Source organism: Pinus tabuliformis, chromosome 8 (genome assembly GCF_031772625.1).
Source record: "Pinus tabuliformis cultivar Carrire ecotype Pingquan chromosome 8, CPIR1, whole genome shotgun sequence".
Classification (NCBI taxonomy): Eukaryota; Viridiplantae; Streptophyta; class Pinopsida; order Pinales; family Pinaceae; genus Pinus; species Pinus tabuliformis.
In genome coordinates, this window is record NC_142294.1 from 2,054,088,506 (window position 1) to 2,054,102,747 (window position 14,242).

Genomic DNA, 14,242 nt, shown 5'->3' on the forward strand with positions numbered 1-14,242 from the left:
ATACATCCACTGATAGATTCATGGCATACAAAGAAGTTAATGATAAAAAGAAATAAATATGAAGAAGGTTGTGAATAACAAGGCACCTAAGTAATAAGCTCAACATGTAGCTTCACCCAAATATATTATGGCAACCTATTGTTGAAAGAAGTTAAAGGGTTTTACAAGTGGTTAGACATACTGAGTTTGGATATATTTTTCCCTTCCTCATTTCATTTGCTTTATTATTTAAAAGGCTTGTTGATGTTAATATAAATTCATTCGATCATTTTCCATTCTTGTCTATATGACAACCTCTTCCTAAAATATCACATAGTCCTTTCATATTTTCACTTTACATGATGAAAGTTAAAAAATTCACGATGACAAATATATCACAAAGTATATTTGGGGTTGTTGGAAATTGTTTGTGAAAACCATTAAAAGAATTACTTGTCATTTTTTGATGATGTTGATTAGAGACAAAAGGAGTTTCGCGGAGTGAATGTTTCAACATGATTGCGTTTCTTCATAATCTTGATGTAGAAAGGAAGGTCTGTATACAACCTTTCAGAAGTATTTCATCTTGTGGTTATCAACTACCCCGCTCATGACAAGAAACTATATGTCATGGTGCAAGCTGTGAAGAAGTGGAAACACTATATGATGAGAAAGGAGATAGTAATCCACTTAGATCAACAATCGTTATGATACTTGCAAGCCCAAAGTAAGCTACAACATGCTAGGTATTACAAGTTGATGGGGTTTCTACATTCGTTTCATTTGGTAATCAAGTACAAGAAGGTCAACATGAACAAGTTGGTCGACATGCTTTCAAGGCCACCCACAACAAAGATCACAACTTTGGGAACTGTAATGCACATGGAGCCTTTCACTCATGATGCATATAAAGAAACATATGTAGAGGATGAGGACTTCAAATATGTGTTTTAGCAATTGTAGAGGTAGAGTCATGTGCATAATGCTGACAACATATTTTACTACCATCTCTAGAATGGGTTACTCTACATGCTAGATAAGTTATGTGTTCCTAAAGGTGAGTGATTGTAGTTGGTCAAGGAGGCTCACACCTCCAAGGTTGCAAGACACTTTGGTGTAGGGAAGGTAGTGGCCAACTTAAAGAGGGATGTGTACTGGCCCAGGATGCAAAAAGAGGTAGTTAGGTTCATAAAAGAATGCACACTTTTTTGTACCAACAATCCTAGTAACATGAAATAAGGTCTATATCATCCCTTTCCTATACCCACTTGTCATTGGAAAATCAATTCCATGGATTTTGTGGGAGGTTTACCAAAAACCAAGGAACATTACTACCTATTTGTAGTAATTGAAAAGTTTAGTAAGAAATGTGTCCTAATGCCTTGAAAAAAACCATGAATGGGCAAGAAGCAACAAAATTTTTGTTTGGATAGGTTTGGGTGCCATTTGGGATACCAATGAGCATCGTTTCAGATAGGGACGCAAGATTTATTAGCACATTTTGGACTACATTGTGGGAGAATATGGATACTAAGTTGAAGAGGTAAACAACATTCCATCCATAGATAGATGAGAAAACAATAGTCAACATGACCTTGGCACATCTTTTGAGGGGTTACAATCAAAAGCATCCAAAAACTTGGGATGAAAATCTAGTGTATATACAATATTCTTATAAAAGAGTAGTCCATACTTATATTGGTAAGTCCACATTTGTAATTTTTTTTAGATATTCACTAACTTCACCTTTGGATATTACATATGGGCAACAAGGAGGAGTGAGGGAGGATCTTATGAGGGATGCCCCAAGGGTGGAAAAAATTATTGAGACAAAAATGTAGATCCATATATAAGTAAAGGAGATGTTGCATATGAAAAAATAAAAGGCTAGGCATTATTAGCACATAACAAATAATTCATTCAAGGTGGGAGATAGAGTATGGTTACAGTTGAACAAGGAGAGGCTATAAGGTCATAGTAATAAAATAAAGGCTTTGTGATATGGTCCCTTTGAAATAAAGGTTGGAGAGAATGTTTGTAGACCTAATCTAGCCCCATACATGTGCATTTACTTAGTGGTGAATGTAGAGAATATGAAACTTAATGAGGCTTCCATGCTAGACTAGGAAGAGGAACAAGTCTTCCTCTCTATAGAGGACTTAGCACTAGATGCTTAAGATAGGGGCAACATGAACAACACTATAAGATAGGGGAAACATGACCATTGGTAGATTGGGTTGAAAGGAGAACTTGCAAGCAAGGCCAAATGTTACACTCGAGGGAAGGTGCATTAGGAAAATTTCGAGGTCTAAAATGAGGCTCCTAAGGAAAACAATAGAATATTAGTTAAAATAATAAAATAAGAGTTATGAATTTTTAAAGAAAAATAAGGAAACTACTTTTCTTATTGTATTTTTGGCTTATCTCCTTATAGGTTTACTCAAATGTCAAGTGTAGACACCCGATAGAGGAAGAACTAAATTCTAGATCTAATGAGTACCCACCCTGCGTACTTATGAGTAATCCCACATCAAAAAAATGAAAATACATGAAAACACTCTATTCAAAAGTATGCAGAGTGGGTACTCGTTGGATGTGGAATTTAATTCCTCATCCAATGGGTGTCTACACTTGACATTCGAGTAAACCTATAAGGAGATATGCCAAAAATACAATTAAAAAAATTAGTTTTTTTCTTTTCCCTCCAAAACATTTTCCCCTGTGGATGACATCATCCTGAATCCTATTGGTTCTTTTAAATTTAATTTTGTTAGTACAATTTTTTTGTTTTTGTTTTGAGAACCCATTTTTTACCTCAAAATTCCCATAATGAAGGAAAAATTTTCCTCACCTCATTTAGTAGAAGATTTTGGGGACCAAAAGCCTCAAAAAATGGGTAAATATGATCTATATTGGATAATTATCTTATTTTTCATCTATATTTATGCTTTCAGAGTGGAAAAAGTGGAGGAATCAATGCACAAGACTACTTTTACCAACAATCCTAGTTTGGAAAAATTTGAGTCAAAAACCTTAGGATCCATTTTGAGGCCTCAAATGAACATTTTTTGTGATCCTAACCTTACTATTGACCTAGATTCCCTACTCTACATGCCAATACGTTTCTAAGGAAACAAGAATCACCTCAATCAGAGTTCATATTGGAAAGTTATGCCTCGTAGAAGTTCACCTATCGAAATTGACTACCCTATGTCTAGAGGATGCCATGTTAGCCCCTATTATTCATGGGAAATGGGCCAGTCATGTGATCATGATAAAGAAGGCTCTGGAAGAGTCAATATTGTAACTTTAGTTAAGAGTTGAAAGAGTCAAACCTAACCGCTAGTAGGCTATTGTGTTGTCTTATAACTGAGCTAGTAGGATGAAAAAATGTTCCATTTTATTCGAGACATTTTTTTCCATAGATGAGCATAGTCGCTGAGAGTAGATAGATAGAGAGAGAAAAGAGAGAGTATTTGTGTAGTGTAGCAACCCATGGGCCATAGGTCTTACTTCTTTGTGCTAGCATCCATTTCCATTCAGAGAAAGAGAGAAAAATGTAGCCTCACCTTCCAACTAGTATTCTCCCAAAAGGATTTCCGGGGAATATCTTGTGTTGTTATGGTTGTGAGTGATTATATTTTCTTGTTTTTTTTTTTTTTTAATTTTACATATTGCATGCATAAAACAAAAATTTAATAAATCCATATGTCTAAGGAAAAATAAACCTCATAGTATATATTTCAAATTTTAAAGTATAATTTTACCAAACCTATTATGACGAATTGTTATGAATAAAATTTATAGAAATAATAAAAATAATGTAAATAATCATAATCATAATTAATGATTAACTAACTAATAGTTAGTATTGATGAGACATTTTCTGAGGACATGTCTGTTAATAAAGGGGTACCTACCTAGGGTATATAAGTAGACCCTCACTCTCATTTGTAATCAACTCATACCAATTCTTCTATATAATCTTTAATATACATTACTTGTGCTACAATGGATGTCTCTTTCTTTGAAGTATTCTAAAGATTATTGCATGTATACGAACTTTGTTCGTTACATTGGTATTAGAGCCACATTGGAAGATCCCGACCTTTGGCCATCAATTTTTGTCAACCTTGTTGTTGTCATAATCGAAGCATTTCACTAAACATTTTGGAGATTCTACATTTCGCCATCAACCCTTTGGCCATTTTTTTTTGATGAAATAAGAGTAGGTCCTTCTATTCAATTTTACCCAAAAAACAAGTTACATAGTATACAAAAAGCCCGAAGGCGTTGTGGTCTTTAGATTTTTCAGGCCACACTAAGCCAAGGTAAATGAGCCCAAGGCCCACAAACCGGGTTGAAGGCCCACCCAACCAAACAACGAGACCACCATTAAGCCAACCCACATCAAAACCATACGATTTGCCTCTCGAGATCAAATGGCCGGGAAGCTATTTCGGAGAGCCAAACTGCGCACCCATTAAACTTTAAAGCGGACCTGATAAGCTTTATGAGTCAGCTAACTAAAATATTTCGGGTCCGCCTGGGAGGATAACCTTCGAGCATGTTGATCGCCCGAAACCCCCCAGATGCACGTGATCCCAACCTAGTTGAGAAACTAGCTCAGGATTTAACAACTCTTACGGACCTGAAGCCTGAAAAAGTCATCATTTATGTGAATTTTGGGTCCGTTTGGCATATTAACTGTTGTGTTGTTTGCCCCGCGAAATCCACAGGATTGCTTCTATTCTGCCTATCTGCCAACATGATAACGACTCTCCTAACATTGCTAATTGAGAGGCCATATTTATCATTTTTTGGTTTCAAATGAAGATTATATCAGTATATTGTAGATTACAGTGTGCACTTTCCCACCTGAAGACCAATGATAGATATTGGTTGAGTACCTGACATCCTATTCGCTTATTTTCATGAACTATTCCTTTGTTTCCATTAGGCCTCATCTTGCCTGTTACCCCTGCTCTGATAGAGATCCTTGTCAGAAGTCACCTATCGAAGACACTCTTCCCTTAATCTTCCCCGGGGGATCTCTGTCTAGTCATATTTTTTATCGCTCTTAGAACAGAGTACGTCTTCATTAGCCAAGATATCCGCTAATTTGTTGTATATTCGGTGTACATGTATAAAACTAAGGATCCTCATATTCTGCAAGTGGGATTGAATACATTGATAGACTTGCAGAAGTCGCCAATGTCTCGAAACTTTGTCTGGAGCTGAGTCAAAGCTAATTTTCTTGACCGAATTAATAATAAATTCGGAATCAGCTCCAATTATGGTATTATGCAGATTTGAGTCCCTCAAGATTTCTAAGCATTGCTTAAGGGCCATGAGCTCTGCCATATTATTAGTGGCTTTCCCCAGATGATTGTGAAAGATAGTTTCTATTAAACCCTTTTCATCTCTTATGACTCCTCCATAACCAGCCATGCCAGGATTTCCTTTTGAGGCCCCATCTATATTGCATTTCATGAAACCATGAGGGGGAGGTTGCTAGAAATCCTTATCCGCTGTTATGTGACTTACATCCTTGTTTTTGCCTAGGGGGAAAAGCCCCTGAAGACCCAAATGCAGTAGTATATGCACATATGAATCTCTAGGTTTGTTCTCAGGGGGGTCTTTTATGAGGGTTCCTATCGTCTCATTGAGTTGTCTTGTAATCTGAGCCATGATGCTCTGGGAGGAACCTTTCCTGGTTGTGAATATTCTGTTTTTACGTTCTTTCCAGACATCCCAGATTAGAAAGCCTGGAACTAAAGCCCAAACTGTGTTGATTATTTCATTATCAGAGAAAGTTCTTTAGAGTGTTGGTGATGCTGCCCATGTCCCTGTTAGTTTGTTTGAATATTGAAGCTACCCAATTCCACAAGGTGGATGTGAAAGGGCAGAGGTTGAGTAGGTGATCCATAGTTTCTTCTTGTAGTTCACATAGCTGGCATCTAGATGGACCGGATACTCCTCTTTTCCTCAGGTTTTCCCAAGTCAGAATTTTTTTATGTTGCACTAACCACATGAAGAGTTTGATTTTCATCCAGCTTTGGTTCTACCATAGGTCCTTCCATACTCTATTAGGGTTTGGAGAGTCAAACCCAAGGGACATACGTTTGGCTTCCTTGAGGTTAAAGTTGCCTTCATTGTTTTTGCCCCATCTCAGTTGGTCTAAAGATGCTGATGTCAGAATCCTTCTCTGGTCCAAGATGGTTGTTAAAGCTTCTGCCTGTGCCTTCAACGAGGATTCGTCACTGTATACCAGGTTCTTCCATATTCTCCATTTTCCCTCGCTTCTATCCTAATCCTAAAAGTCATTTACCCTGAGTAACCCTTTTCTGTTAGTATCGTTCTTGAGATTGTCAAATTCTTCTCTAAACAGTTTAGGTTCTTGTTGCCATTTATCTTCCCAAAACCAAGCAAGGTTTCCATCTCTGATTTCCCAGAAACTGTGTTTTTGAACAATTGCTCTATTTTCCCAGGCTTTATTCCAAATGTCGGAGCCTTTGATGAGCCCTGACATTCTAATATGATCCATTTCGTGCCAATTTTTTGCATATTTCTGTTTCCAAATTTTGGCCCAATGGGAAGTTGATTCTTTTAGCCATCTCCACCATAGTTTTGCCCCTAAAACTTTGTTTAGTTTTTCAGGGTCATCAAGTCCCAATCCTCCATGTTTCTTAGCTTTACAGATCTTTTCCCAGGCTAGCAAAGCCCATTTTTTTTATCTTCCCCTTTTCCCCATCTGAATTGTTGCATAACTCCTTTAGGAGCTGGAAGGGCTGAAAACATAAATATGGGGACCGTTTGGAGGACAACTTTTGTGAGCACTAGTCTTCCTGCTAAATTCAAAGACCTATTTGTCCACTTCCGGATTTTGTCTTGGAGTTTATTAATAACAGGCTCCCAAATTTCTTTGCTCAGAGGTTTGTCTGTTAGTGGTACTCCCAAATATTTGGAGGGTAGCATATCTCTTTGAAAGCCAAGAATTCTAGATATATTTCTCTGAATAGCAATGTCAGTATTAAAAAAGAAAATCTTTGATTTGGTAAGGCTTACCTCTATACCCACAACCTTTGCAAAGTCACTCAATATTTGTTTGAAGGCTAGAGCTTCCTTGACCGTGGGTATACCTTGCAACATGGTATCGTCCACAAATTGTTGATGGGTCAGAGCATCTCCATTTAGGGTGAGTTTGAGACCTTGGATTTTGCCTTTTGCTTTGGCAAATTTGATAGCTTTGCCTAGCCCTTCCATCATGAGAATAAAGAGGAAGGGAGAGAGTGGGTCTCCTTGTCTAAGACCTCTTGAAGGTTTAAAGGTTTTGGACGGTGAACCATTTAACAGGATTGAAAAACTGGAAGTGGTTACCAGGGCCATTACCCATCTTACCCAGTTATGATCAAAGCCATATGCTATTAGAACTTCCCTGATGTATGCCCAGCTTAGTTTATCATAAGCCTTCTCTAGATCAAGTTGTATAATCATTCCTGCCTGCCTATTACTCTTAAGTGAGTGAACCACCTCGTGAGCTTGAATGATGTTGTTGAGAATTTGCTTGCCTTCCACATATCCCGTTTGCTCCTCAGACACGAGAGTTGGAAGAAGGGGTTTAAGCCTGTTTGCAATTATTTTGGAGATGATTTTGTACACCACATTGCATAATGCTATTGGTCTAAATCTATCTGGTGTTATAGCATTATCCTACTTTGGAATCAAGGATATGAAAGAGGTGTTGAGTGCTTTCAAAACGGTTTTGTTTTTCCTTGAGTCCTCCACCACATCGAGGATATCGTGCTTGACTATGTCCCAACATGCTTTAAAGAAGTCAACATTGAAACCATCCGGACCTGGTGCTTTCCCATTTTGCATCTCTTTGATGACTTCGCTAACCTCCTCTTCATTCACTAGCTTGTTTAGATTAAAATTATCTTCTCTTGTCACCAGCTTAGGAATATGCTTTGTAAAGTCATTGATGAATTGTGATTTGTTTATGAGAGGTTACTCTGCTATTCCTTGGAAATGTTGAACTAGAGCAGCTTTTATTTCTTTGTGGGTATTGAGTTGATTTCCTTGAGAATCTTGGATTTTTGAGATCCTATTATGAGATCTGTGATCCATGGTAGATTTATGAAAAAACCTTGTATTCCTTTCTCCTTCTTTTAACCATCGTACCCTCGATTTCTGTTTCCAGAATATCTCCTCTTGCTTGCATAATCCTTCCCATTCCTGTTGATGATAGTTAGCTTGTTCCTTTCTCGTTTTTTTGAATCCATCTGTGATGAGGATCTGGTTAATTTCCTGTAGCTTCCGCTCAACTACTTTTTTGGCTTCAAAGATGTTGCCAAACTCATTCTTATTCCAATCTTTAAGCCTTAGTTTGATGTGTTTCAATCTCTACTGCAGAAGGAACATTTTAGTGCCCTGAACTTGCATATCCTCTGTCCACCATTTTTCAATATTGTTAATGAAGTCAGGATGGGTAAGCCAAATGTTTTCAAACCTGAAAGGTCTGTTTCTTGGTGTTCCTATAAAGGACACTTCAAGTTTTATAAGCCAGTGATCTGAGCCACCAAAAGGGAGTATCATAGCTGACAAGTCAAGGCCTATAAGGATGAGGTCCTCCGAGATAATAAATCTATCTAGTTTTGAGGCCACTTGAGACTCTCCTCCCCTTTTATTATTCCAGGTGAAGATACCATTACTTGTCTCTGTATCTACTAGCCTCATGTTGTTTATGAAATCCTGAAATGCTATGGAATCCCTGCCCAGTGATCTAGTTCCACCTTTTTTTTTCAATAGGGATCAGATCATGTTAAAGTCCCCTCCCAGAATCCAGGGGATACCCGAATGCCTTTCTCTTAATTCCTCCAGTGAGGTAAGAAGCCTAAGTTTGTCTTCAGGCTTTTGTGGACCATAAACATTTGTGATTAAATAAACTTCCTTGTCCCCCAAAGGTTGTATGACCACTGAAAGATAGTTCCTGGATGCTTCAACATCTAGGATTCCTATTTTTTGAGGGTTCCAAAGTGTGAGAATTCCTCCTGTTGTTTTATCTGCTTTAACTTCTAGATATTCATATTTAATCAGCCATTTGTTGTGTATTTCTCTTATTTTTTCTATTGAAAATTTTGTTTCCTAGATAGATATCATATCTGGTTTTTCCTCTTTCATTCTATTAATGAGATTTCTTTGTTTCCTTTTGCTTCCTAGACCCCTAATATTCCATGTTGTAAGCTTCATTAAGAAATATTCGTAAATGAATAACTAGTTAGGTCTTTCATCTTACTTGAGTTGATCATGAGTTTCCCACACTCTATCAGCAGCTCATTCTGTCTTTTTCTTCCTCTTTTCCTACCTGGGTTCTTGGAAGCTTGTCCCATTGTTGCCCCCATCGTTTTAACCCCTCCGTTGTACTGCCTGTCATAATTTCTTTTGACCCCCGCACCTTTTTCCTGAGTTCTCTAGAGGAATCGTTGTTGCACTCTGTTAAACTCCTCTTGAGGTAATGAATCCACTCCTTTGGTTTGTCCCTACTCCAGGAACTTTTCTAGATCGAGATGTTCCCTTTCAAGAATATCCTGCAGATCATGATCCTCCGTTCCCACTTTGCTTGGGGTCATCTCTTGGTCCCTGTCAAGTTCCATTGTGCTCAGGTGATCCTCCTTGTGTTGGCTGTTTTCAGGTCTATTCTCCATGTTGTCCTCCTTTTCCTTTTCTACTTGGCTATCCTCCAATTCCTGGTACTCTTTATTGTGCCCCTCTTCCTCTTCTAAAATCTTGAATCTATTCTGACTAAGCTGCTTTTCCTCATTGTATTTCTTCTGGTTCTTTCTCCCTCCTCTACCTATACCTCCCATTTTGGTGAAACTTTCCGTTTCTTTCCCTAAGGTGGCTTTAATACTACTCTCGATTTTGTTTAAAGGGAAATCTCTGAAGAGGTGCCCATATTCATGGCATTTGTGGCATCAAAAAGGGACATGCTCGTAGTCCATCGCCTGCACCCATTCTTCATCATAAACTTCTAGAATTATCTCATTCGGTAGAGCTCCCGAAAGGTCCATTTCTATGCATATGTGTGCAAAGGAGGTGTATTTTCCTCTCAGTGTGGCCTCTGATATTTTCAAAAAATACCCTAGCTTATTTCCTATGGCTTTTAATGATTCTGGTTGCCAATAATCCAGAGGTAGGGAATAGAGTCTTACCCATACCGGAATCGAAGTAAATGTCTCCCATTCCAGGAAAAAATTCATAATCCATGGCCGCATATAAAGGCCTGCAGCAGCAAAGAAGTACGACCCTCCCTCAAACACCCTGTGTTTATCCTCTATGTTTGAAAAAACGACTCTGAAGAAACCCTTGGATACAAGGTGCAGATCTATGTCTCCCTTAGGTTTCCAATGATTCCTTATCCATGCATTTAAAGCTTTCTCCGTAGGCCATAACCCCATGAATTTACATATCACTGCATAATTTGCCATGTGCTCCCTATGCGCCTCTAGCACTGGATCACTTAACACCACTCGGGGTGATGGTCACCCTAGGTTTACATGGTCCTCCTCGGCTTCTGTGCTCAACTTTCTGACTGTCTCCCTCTATTTGCTTCTCTTTTCTGACTTCTTCCTCCTTATCTTCCTGCCCTTGTGCATTTTTGTTCTCCTGTTTCCCTTTTCCTGAACTCCCGGTTTCAACTCCCAGTGGTTTCTTGAAGCTATTGGAGACTACCTGCCTATAGGAGGGAGTAGAGCTCCCTCCCTCTCGCCCCTCCATGGTGCCCAACATTGATTTTCCTCTACAACCCTAGCTTCACGCGTATTTTTTACCGTTTCGTCTCAGAGCTCCAAAATCCTCCTCAGACACAACTGTATCTTACAACGAAGCTAAGCGAAGAATTTTCCAAGCCTTTGGCTATATATATATATATATATATATATATATAATATAAAAAATAAAAAATCAACATTAAAAATGTGTATAAAAAGAGTTAAACAAAGATTCTATTAAAAAAACAGAAAATATATTTAAAAAAAAACTAAAAAAGAAGAGAAAATATATTTAAAAAAAAAACTAAAAAAAAAAATTTACTGAAAAAAATTAAAAAATATCAAAATAATAATACTACTGCTAATAAAAATAATATAAAATAAAAAAGCAACAAACGAGAAAGCAAAAATTACCTGTCGCACACCCTCGCTTGCCGACTGACCCGTCACCATAGTCTCTGCCAACCTACTCCTCTACTCCTCAGCCACCCTTTGCAGGCCGTGGCACAAATTGGCGTTGCCACCCTAATACCTTGCTACCTGAAAATCATCGTCTAACTGTACGAGGCTGTATCCTCCGTCACCGTCGCGTTGTATAGAGTGACTAACAAATCAAATCGCATTCATTTGTGCTATCACGGTTATTCACCATGTTCCTGTCTGTGTGACTCACACCAAATATGTGTAGTAATATCTAATCACTGTACACACCGATGTAATTCTAAACCATTGTCAAACATATAATAGCCATTCATAATTTTTCCATCCAATAATCCTTGCCTTAAAATTATAGTCACAATGGAGAAGAATAACCAGGTGTGGAGTGAAAGGTTGACCAACACGTCCATACACTTTTGCTCGCATCCATACACAAATCAACAATTCTGTGCAAACATTTTCTTTCCAATCTGTACGAGCGAGTGAGTTTAATTAACCAAGACATATAAAGGAAAAAGGTTATCATATTGAAAAAATGTTATATATTATGGCCTAGTGAAATTTTAAGTAATTATCAAATTATTATTAAATCAAATGTTTATTTTAGTGGTTAGGAGATATATATAAAAGGGAAAAATAAATTAATATATATAAAAAGAAGTTCCATAAAAATAAAAACAGGGAAGAGTTTATATATATATATATAACAGTATTTTGATTAAAAATAGAAGTGGGGTCAAATTTTTGAACAAAAAAGAATGGATTATAATCAACAAATGAAAGAAGGAAAGATGAATCCTATAACCAAATCAACATTTTGGACTAAATGTCCATTTTAGACTAAATGTCCATTTTGTCTAAACAAAATTGGATATACATATATTAAAATTTGTTTGCAAATTAAGTTGTCAAACGCGTGGAAGATTATTTAGTATAGAAGAATGTCAAGATAATGAGCAAATGCAAATAAAAAGATTAAAGGAAGAACTCATATAATTACAACAAAAGAATGAAGTATCGGAAAAAAAATATAAAGATCTTGAAAATAAGTGTTATAAAGTATAAACAAAAAGTAACAACGAAATTTGGTGTCTAAGGGACCATAATAAGAAATTACTTGAGAAGGTCAAGAAGTGCAAAAATATAAGGGGAAAAATTAGAATAAGAAATGAAAGTTTATGAGAAGAAACTTATCGAAAGTCTATGAGAGAGAAAAAAAAAATTTGCACTTAAAAGACCTTAATCAAAGGTTATTAGACTAAATCAAAAGTATAAAAGATAAAGAGAAGGATAGTAAGGACAAAATCAATGATTCAAAAAAGGATGAACTTCCACATCTAAGGAATCATAATCAAAACCTTATACAAATAAAGAAGCTTAAAAGTGACAAGAAGGCACTAAATGACAAAGTTAGAACAACTTACTCAAGAAGAAGCATTGAAGTTTCCAGTCGTAACAATTCAAGTTGAAGATAAAAGAACAAATATCGATCCAATCAATATCATAACTCATGAAGATGAGAAACCAATAGAAATTAAAACATATTAAGATATTGCAGTTCAAACAATGGAAATTCCAAGTGATGATTCAGTAGCCAACTCAACAACAACAATACTTCAAGTAAATTAGGAAATTACCACACACGTGATAAGGGTAAGTCAAACCGTAAGAATTCCTTATCGACATTCGAATCACAAGAGAAGACAACTAAGTTAGTCTACATATTTGAAACATTTAGAACATAAACAATAGATTTATGTTCTAAGGAATATCGAAGTTTGGAGAATCCAGTTTGATGATAACAATTTATTACAAATTTCAATGATCGAAAAATTCCACAGAAGATTAATCTAGGATGGTCTGATTCATTCTCAGTCTGATAATTTTGTTTATCACTTAGAACATCATATTGTCTTGTATCAATGAAGATGAAAGTTTAGAGACGAGAAGATATTCAAAAAAAAAAGAGATCATGCCCTTCCATCAGTAAGCTTTGAGGACAAAGCTTTTTGAAGAGGAAGGTAATGTTATGAATAACATTTATATAAATAATAAAAATAATGAAAATAATAATAATCATAATTAATGATTAACTAACTAATAGTTAGTATTGATGAGACATATTCTAAGGACATGCCCGTTAGTAAAGGAGCACCTACCTAGGGTATATAAGCAGGCCCTCACTCTCATTGTAATCAACTCATACCAATTCTTCTATATAATATTTAATATACATTACTTGTCCTACACTGGATGTCTTTGACTTAGAAGTATTCTGAAGTTTATTGCAGGTATACAAACTTTGTCTGTTACATTGGTGTCAGAGCATTCTTTTGAATATACGAACTATGTTCGTTATACGTATTGTCCAGTGGAATATCCAAAATAATTGAGGGATCATTTACCCTTGGTAGAACTTCTTGTTTGACAATACCTTTGACCTCTCTAAAGACAACACATCTGAATTGTAAACAACCTTTCTAGTTTTTGGATTCCAAAGCGTATAATATTTTAAACCATGTTTATAACAAATAAAGATGCACTTTTAGCTTTATTGTCAAGCTTACTCCTATTTTCATTTATAACATGTACATAAGCATCATAACCAAAAACTATGGGATGTTTAAGAGAGGGTTTTTTACTAATCCATGCCTTGTGTGAAGTCTTTCCAATCAATCCTGATGAGGATGGTTAATTTACTAGGTAGTACACAATACCCATTGCCTCTGCCCAAAATTCTTGTCCAACAACATTGAACATGCTCTTTGCTTTTCCATTACTCTCTTGTTCATCCTTTCTACAACCCCATTTTGTTGAGGAGTGTATGGGAAAGTTTTATACGTTGCTATACTACATTATTTATAGAATTCCTCAAAGTCATTCTTGCAGAATTTCTTATCATTGTTTGTCCTCGACACCTTGATTATCTTCTTTGTCTAATTCTCCACAAGAGCCTTGAATTCTTTAAATTTCCAACACTTTGTTTAAAGCTATATACTTCAAATGGTGGGAATTGCTACCTTACAAAGTGGATCCCATGGACATATGTGCCT